The following is a 7,816-nucleotide window of genomic DNA, read 5'->3' on the forward strand; positions in this document are numbered from 1 at the left end:
CCCTGACATGCTGTAATTACAGTACATCAGAGCAGCCTCACTGCATGTGTATAGGCACGCAATAATACTAAGTTCCTTAATTAATTTGCTGTTTGCTAAATACAATTAGCAGCTTTCAACAGCACAGTTCACAAAAGGTGAGCAAGTATTACCGATGTTCCCAGAACGGAATTTGAAGCCTGAGAAAAAAAGGAAAAACATTTTAAGTGTTTGTTTGTGTCTGCACATGTGAGAAAAAGCTGAAATATTGAACATCTTCACACACTGAAATATTGCAACATTTCCACTTCCTAACACACAAGATGAAAAATAGCAACGTTTTGTTATTAAAATGGGATGTCAACATTCAACCATTGAAAAAATTGTTTTCCAAGTGCTGAAATATCAATGCAAAATTAAATACTTCATTTCAATGTTTTCCTTATTGGGGAAAAAAATGAAAATGTAGTATATATTGAAATGTTGCTACAAAAAATACGGTAAAATATGATGAAAATATGGTTACAATATTTTGCTGCAAAAAAAAGTTGACCATGGCAGAACTCAGTATATGGCCAGGAAAAAAAATTGACTAGCTTTAGTAAATAGAACTGTTACAGATAGGGATCCTGAGCACAGGGGGTGGAGTCACATGGCTTATTTTAAGAGTACAGTTGGAATAAGATGTAGGAATGCCTGACCCCCAGGCCTGTATGCTGTTGGCTAGATCACTGAAGCTCCAGGTGTTCAGTTTTATGTCCTGTATTGTCCACATGAAGGTCTAGACATGCTTTCCAAGATAGGGGGCAGGCCACACGTTGAACTACTCCCCAACATTCTGGGTACCATAAAACTTTTTTTGTTATTTCAGTTTACTTATTTGATTGTCTCAACCTGTAGAATACACTGCCACCAGAGGAGGTTGATAGGACACGGGGACTGTGGTCTTCCAAGTTATTATATGTTATACCCTCAGACTCCTGGGAAAATTGTGTACATGTAGCCAAGAGTCAAATTTAAGCTCTCAGAGCCAGCTGACAGGCACTGATACTTCAACTGCACCTTTGTCTTCCTCAGCTACCATCCTAATCCTACCAGAAGCAGCCTTGAACCTAGGTTGCATAACTGACCTATCAAAATGGACCAAGAAGATGGGTGTCCTGAAATCTTCCTATGGATTTAGTGATCAACAAGCCTCCTTAATAGCCACAGAAAGAATAGATGTGTTAAAAAAAAGCCATCTAGCTGTTGCCTGAAAGCACTGAATAGGAAGACAAATGAAATATGAAGCCCTTGGGCTACTTCCTAGACAACAACTCAGACTATGGAGTATGAGGTTGCTTGGCGGATAAGTTCCTAGAGACTACCTGGACTCATATTTGGACTTCAGCCAGATGCTAGGCTCTCTATCAACACTGCCTCCATTCATCCATCCCTACTTGAAGCCTTAGTGATTATCAGAGACTAACTTCTAATATCACTCACCAGAATCAGTCTGAGGCTTTATATCTAATCTAGTCTTCCAGGATGAAGTCCCAAAGCTTCAGAGCTTTGACTAAGAATTATTTCTGTCTCAGATAGAACTGTAGATTGAAGCTGAGTGGAAATGAAACAAAACTCAGTCCCAGAGTGGGGCCATCAGAGGTCTACGGGAGAGAAGCCAAGGGTGAAATCCATTAACTCATAATTACAGAGTTATAAATAGCCACTAAAATATTTCCATTGTTCTCAATGGGAGGTCTTTGTGAAATACACATCTCATTTTCATCAAACACCCCAGGGGACAAGCAGTCAGGCAGTTTTATCCCTGCTAACTTCAGGACAATGCAAAGATCAGGAAGCAGCAATTCTCTTTGCAATAGCAAAATGCCTTATCAAAAGCAATGGCCCATATCTGACTTCTCCACGTGGTGACATCATGGGTTGGAGCAGAGGTACAGAACTTTCTCTGGCATTGCACTCCACCATAAAGAAGCAACCAGAAATCTTTATCATAAACTGTTTAAGCACAAGATTGGACAGAGACAGGAGTCAAAGGACTGGGACTAGCATGAGAGTAGCTGTAGCTTCACTCCCCTAGTCCACTAGGGTGCAGACAAAAGTGCAGCTCCCAGCTGTAACTCAGAACCTTTTCTGCAAAGTGTTGTGAATTATAACGTTATCCAAGACCAACAGAAGTTCACTGCTGGTTCCAGGGGGAGGGGAATGTAGCTGGAGCTGGGAGCTGGGAGCCTGCAGGCAGGTTCCCAAAGCAAGGGCCATGACTCTATGCCAATGCACTCTGTTTTCAGAATGGGAAGCAGGGAAGGAAGCAGTAGGAGATCATTCTTGGAGCTCCCCACCCAGTGCTGAAGGCTGGGGTGGGTTAATTGGAGACCCCCACCTCGGCAGGAGCTCCAATTCACCCATTCCACCGTCTGGGGGCAGGGAGAGGGAAGAGGGGGACTGAAAAAAACCCCATACTCCCTACGCTCCCTTTCCCCCCCTCCCTTTCTGAAAACAGCAGTAGGCTGGGAAGCAGTGCAGACAGAAGTTACAGAACATGATACATTTAATGTCCTATTCTGATACCTCACCTGATGAGCCATTTTTTGAAGCTGTCTGCAAACATGCACTTGTGTTTGGTCACAGGTATAAACTGGTTTCTGTAGCTAGATCGGGCAAAAAATGTCACTTCTGTCTGTGCTGAGTGCATGGACTTGTGTGTGCAGCAGTTGTTGCCTTTGCAAAATTCTCCCAGGGGAAATTTTACTCATCGCTCTTCTTCAGTTCAGGATATATCTTTGCCCATCCACCACCAATATAGCAGTAGCTGCTAAAGGCACAATCCAGTCCATTTCAGACTAGTTTTAATAGGGCTAAACCTTATTGCTTATATCGCAGTAGCATGTAGGGGAATACAATAGGGGATCTATGTACATACACAATTGGAAGCGGGTTTTGCACAACTTATCATACAAGCCGCAAGACAGACTCCAGAAGCATTACACCCAGTCTGTAGTTGGGGAGCTCAGAATACATGTTGAAGATCAGACTGAAAATCCATGGCGGATATAGGAATCAAACCCAGCTATGGGACATTTGAATGTAATGTTTTAACCACAAGACCACCTTTTCTTGCTTTTAGTCTCACAACCATTTGAGTCCACTACCAATATGCTAAGTAAACAGCTTCCATAACAAAACTGAACACACCTGGAACTGGCTGTCACATTTCATTGTAAGATCAATAAATGATATTTCCCCTCCACCCCTTTCTCCTTCAAAAAAAGTAAATCAGTAAATTTTTACATTAGAAAGTGAGTCAATCACTTTTCTAGGAAAACTGATTCTCCTTCAGGGCAACATTTTGAGGGAAAATCAGGCACATTTTCAAGCCAAGGGGAGATGTGACAAAAGCCTTGTGAATGAAAAAAAAAAAAAATCAAGAAAGTTGTCTTTCAAGATTCTGCGGATGTGAAATTACCATGAAATGAGGTCATGAACAATTTTTCATAAAATAAATTGCTTGCCGTTTTGCATTGCTCTGCGGGATAGATTTCAAGAGCGCTAAGCACCCACAATCAGAGCCACCATTTAGAAGTGTTTAGCATTCAGCAGCCCCTATTGGCATATACAAGTTACATTTTTAAAGCACCTAAGTAACTTAGGCCTTCTGTATTATTGAGTGCCTACATGACCTTGGGCTGAAGTTACAAAGGTGTTTTTGAAAACTCTAGTCCTTGTGGACCTAACTTTAAGAGTTTTGCTGCCAATACTCAAATCTGATCATCTGGATGGGGACTCTTTTGAGGGGAGGGAATCTAGCTTGTGTATGAATATTCCATATTAGCAAGAGAGTAAATTACTTTACAGATGGGTGAAGAGAAGACAAGAGCATGAGCCTGATGAACATTAAATCAATCTTTTTCAATCATTCATATCTGGAAAAGTTCACCTGGTACTGTTTGCAGAAAGGAAGGGCCCTGAGCATCCATAGCAGACTTTGAAAAACAGTGGAGAAGCTGACACTGTGGGATGAGAGGGCCAAAGTGCTGATGAATCTACTTCATTTTTTTAAAATAGCACCAGCAGTGCCCTCTCCCAGGTTGAGCTGAAATCTCAAGTAAAAATAAATAAATCACAGAAGCAAAGAAGAAGGAATGCATGAATATTTTGATAACAGGAAGAAGGTAATGAGTGTATTTACTTCCCTGTCTTTCCAAATACAGACCTGCCCTGAGGCAGTAAGTATGCAAATGGAGTAGCTTCTTTATGCTTAAGCACCCTGCATGAATTAAAGAGGGCAACTCCAGCTACAAAGTCCTGCCCACAAGTCCAATCAAACTGGTACCTTGACCTCTCCCAAAGTCCTGTAGTCATGAAGGGCCACAGACATTTATGACAGAAGCTTAGGTGTATGTAGAAGACAATATATGGAAATACAGTTCAATGTAAAATGATTTGGGGTTGGGTGAAGCACCATCACACACAAGAAATGTATTAGTTGAATGAGGGTAGGCAATTCTGGCTCTAGGTTGAGGTGGGTTTGTGTAGGGACTGGCAAACTTTAGTGGGTTTGTATAGGGATTGGATGAACTTCTCAGTTTGCTAAATGGAATGGAACTTGAGACAAGGACCTAGAATAAGATCCAGAAGTTATTCATTCGGGAAGGTGACAACCCAACAGATCCCTTTCTTCACTATCTCTGACTATCACGCAGTCTCAGGAATTTTTTTTCATGATATAAGTCATTTTCAGCCATAACAGAAAAAACACAAAATATGGTACTTAGATAACTTTAGGGCTGACATGATAATCACCCATAAAATTAAATCTATTGGAAAGGTTAGTGTTTGAATAGGCATCCAAATTATTCAGCTTCTTGTTCACATTGTATCCAAATTCAAAACTTCGAGGTTCATTTATTACCACTCAGAATCTGACCCTGGCAGGAAAGAACCAGTAGTAAAATAATTATGCCTTTCTATAGCTATATGGCCCTCATTATCCCTTTCCATAGCTAATGGCCCTCATTGATAGAGAATTTGGGTATCAGTGGGTGCATCTACATGTGCAAAGGATCTAGGAACAGTTTACTCATGAGTAAATTACTTGAGAGTAAACACTCCTGGGCACGTCTCTACACATGCACAGATGTGGGAAATTTGCTGCTCCTAGCAGCAGGCTGCTCCCACTCCCTGCAGCCCTGCAAGTGCCCCCTGTAGCAGCCTGGGGGAGCTCTAGGCTCCCCCTGGCTGCTAGCCCAGGGGCCAGAAGATAGCTGTCTCCTGGCAGGGGCTGGGACATGGCTCCCTGCCCCCAGGAGCTGCTGGCTGCCAGGATGGACTCTGCCACTGGAGCCTGGGCAAGGTCAATGCCCCCTTTACCCAGCAGCAGGGAGTTCCCAGCCCCTACTCTATGATCACAGAGCTGGCGCTGGGAAATAAGGATCTCCCAGCCTGGGTCCCATGACCGTGGGGTTTGGGCTGGGAGATAAGGATCTCCCAGTGATGGCCCTGTGACCATGGAGCTGGTGCTGAGAGATAAGGATCTCCTAGTCCTGTGACCACTGTCAGGACCTGGGGCCACTGTGGGTCCTGTGATATCCAAGCCCCTGCTGCATGATTGCTGAGTGGGGACTGGGAGCTCCCTACTGCTGGACATTGTCCCTGCCAGGGCTTTAATGGCAATGCCCACACCAGCAGCAGGCAGCTCCCAGGGGTAGGGCGCAATCTCCTGCCTTCTGCTGCCCGGCTGACTGGGAGTATATTTGCTCTTGGTCAGACACCTACATGTGCCCTATTGTACAGTTACTAATCATGAGTACATTTGCTACTTGCATTTACAGGTAGCAAATTTACTTATGATTAGAGCCAATTACTGCACAGTAAGTGTCTGCACATATAGACACGGATGCTTATTACACTGTAATTAGTTCTACTGAGCAGTAAAGCATCTGGTATAGACATGCCCAGTGTTAACACAAGCAATGAAAGGGTTGGGGGAAGACCTTAACTGAAGCAATTTATTGAGAGCAACTGCTTGGATTTGGTCTTGCAGTATCCAGTCTATGTCACTGTATAGCATTGTAGTTTCATCACTTCTGATAGCGCATGAAGAGCTAAGGAATGTTTTGCAAGGGGACTTAACTTTATTAAAATGCACACTGTAGCCTACAAACAGCGTATTAGTGCCAGTGTGCCAAGCATTTGCAAAGTCATTCTTTTAGTCAGAGAAAACAGCTACTGAGGGAGACATCTTATGGTTACCCAAGCATTGGTCTGCTGGCTTCCCAAGCAATGACAGGCTGAAGGCAGTGCAATTACTCTTTGTAAAGTTCTTGCCAACTATATAAGGGAAAGCTGGAGAAAGAAGGGCCTGTGAACTCCCTGTAGCCAGAGTTAAGTCAGTGGGTAGGCAGCAGAGAAGCACGTACATTAAAAAAGCACTAAAAAGGAGAATTTGTACTGAAGTGGTAGGCTGAACTGTCTCAAAATGATGATCTGATTACTCAAGGATCCTCCAGAGCTCACTCTCACCTAGGTTCCCTCCCGACATTGCTCCCCTGGTCTCACTGGAGAAGAATAAGCCTTCTGAGGCAAATAGAAACCCCTCTAACTCTTCTGTTCCTGTTGTTGTCCCATCAGTAATCCCTCAATTTCAGGATGATCTCTGCCACATCTCATTGATGGGTCCTGAGGTGACGAATGAGTCCAATCCTTGAGCCACAGACCCATCCAGAGGAGTTGCGGGTCTTTCCGCATCTGCCCCCCAGGCCACATTTTGCCCACCCCTGGGCTAGGATTTCTCTCCTTTTTCTTCCTCCATTCTCTCTTCTCTACTTTGAGGGCAAGATGCTTAACCTCTAAATGGGCTGCCACTTGGCTGAGTTTGTGGCACCACTAAAGTTCATTGACAGGCAGCTCCTCCCAGCTCTTGGTGTCAGCATCTGTTTTCTTAAGGTATACCTTCAACGTGTCCTTGTAGCATTTCCTCTGTCCACCATGAGATCTCAGGCCACTATTAAACTGGGAGTAGAGCACTTCTTTTGGGAGTTGAGAGTTGGGCATCTGCACACAGTGTCCGATCCAGTAAAGTTGGTGCTTGCTTCATGTTCAGTGGTAACATTGGCTTCAGCAAGGATACTGGTATTTGTGTGGTGATCTTCCCATTTGATGTAGAGGATTTTCTGGAGAGATCATTGGTGATACCACTCCAGGTTCTTGAGATGATGATAGGTTACCCACATTTCACATCCATAGAGGAGAGTGGGGATGATGGCTGACTTGTAGACCTGGATCTTTCTAGAAATTGCAATAAATAAAGAAACACTGAAACAAATTTACTATAGGAGACACTTGCACACCAGATCCTGTGCTGAATCTCCTCCTCAGTGTGATCCTATGCTGAATCTCCACCTCTGAGAGATGTGGCTACAAAGGTAGGAGGAGTGCTCAGCTACATTTGGGGTCTTCCCTTCCATGGTAATTTGGGGTGGGGGGTCACATTCATAACCCGGGGCAAACTGATAAAGCACTTTAGTCTGCTTGATGTTGAGACAGAAGCCCAAAGTTCAGTAGGCTTCTCCGAAAAGATCCACTGCAGTCTGGAGGTTTTTCTTAGTATGCACAAGGATAGCACAGTCATTGGCATATTGGAGGTTGAGGGTGGTTGTTTTGAATACTTCGGTCTTCAACTGAAAATGTCCCAAACTGAAGACCCCCCCACATCTATTCAGTATTCTACTTATGCTGGTCAGGGCAGTGGATAGCATGGCAGCATTTCTAGAAGTAAGTAACAAACATCAGATAGTGTGAGTTTTGTAATAATTTGTGTTTTTCTTATAAAGCCCCA

Source organism: Crocodylus porosus, unplaced genomic scaffold (assembly GCF_001723895.1).
Source record: "Crocodylus porosus isolate Cpor-Errol unplaced genomic scaffold, CroPor_comp1, whole genome shotgun sequence".
Classification (NCBI taxonomy): Eukaryota; Metazoa; Chordata; order Crocodylia; family Crocodylidae; genus Crocodylus; species Crocodylus porosus.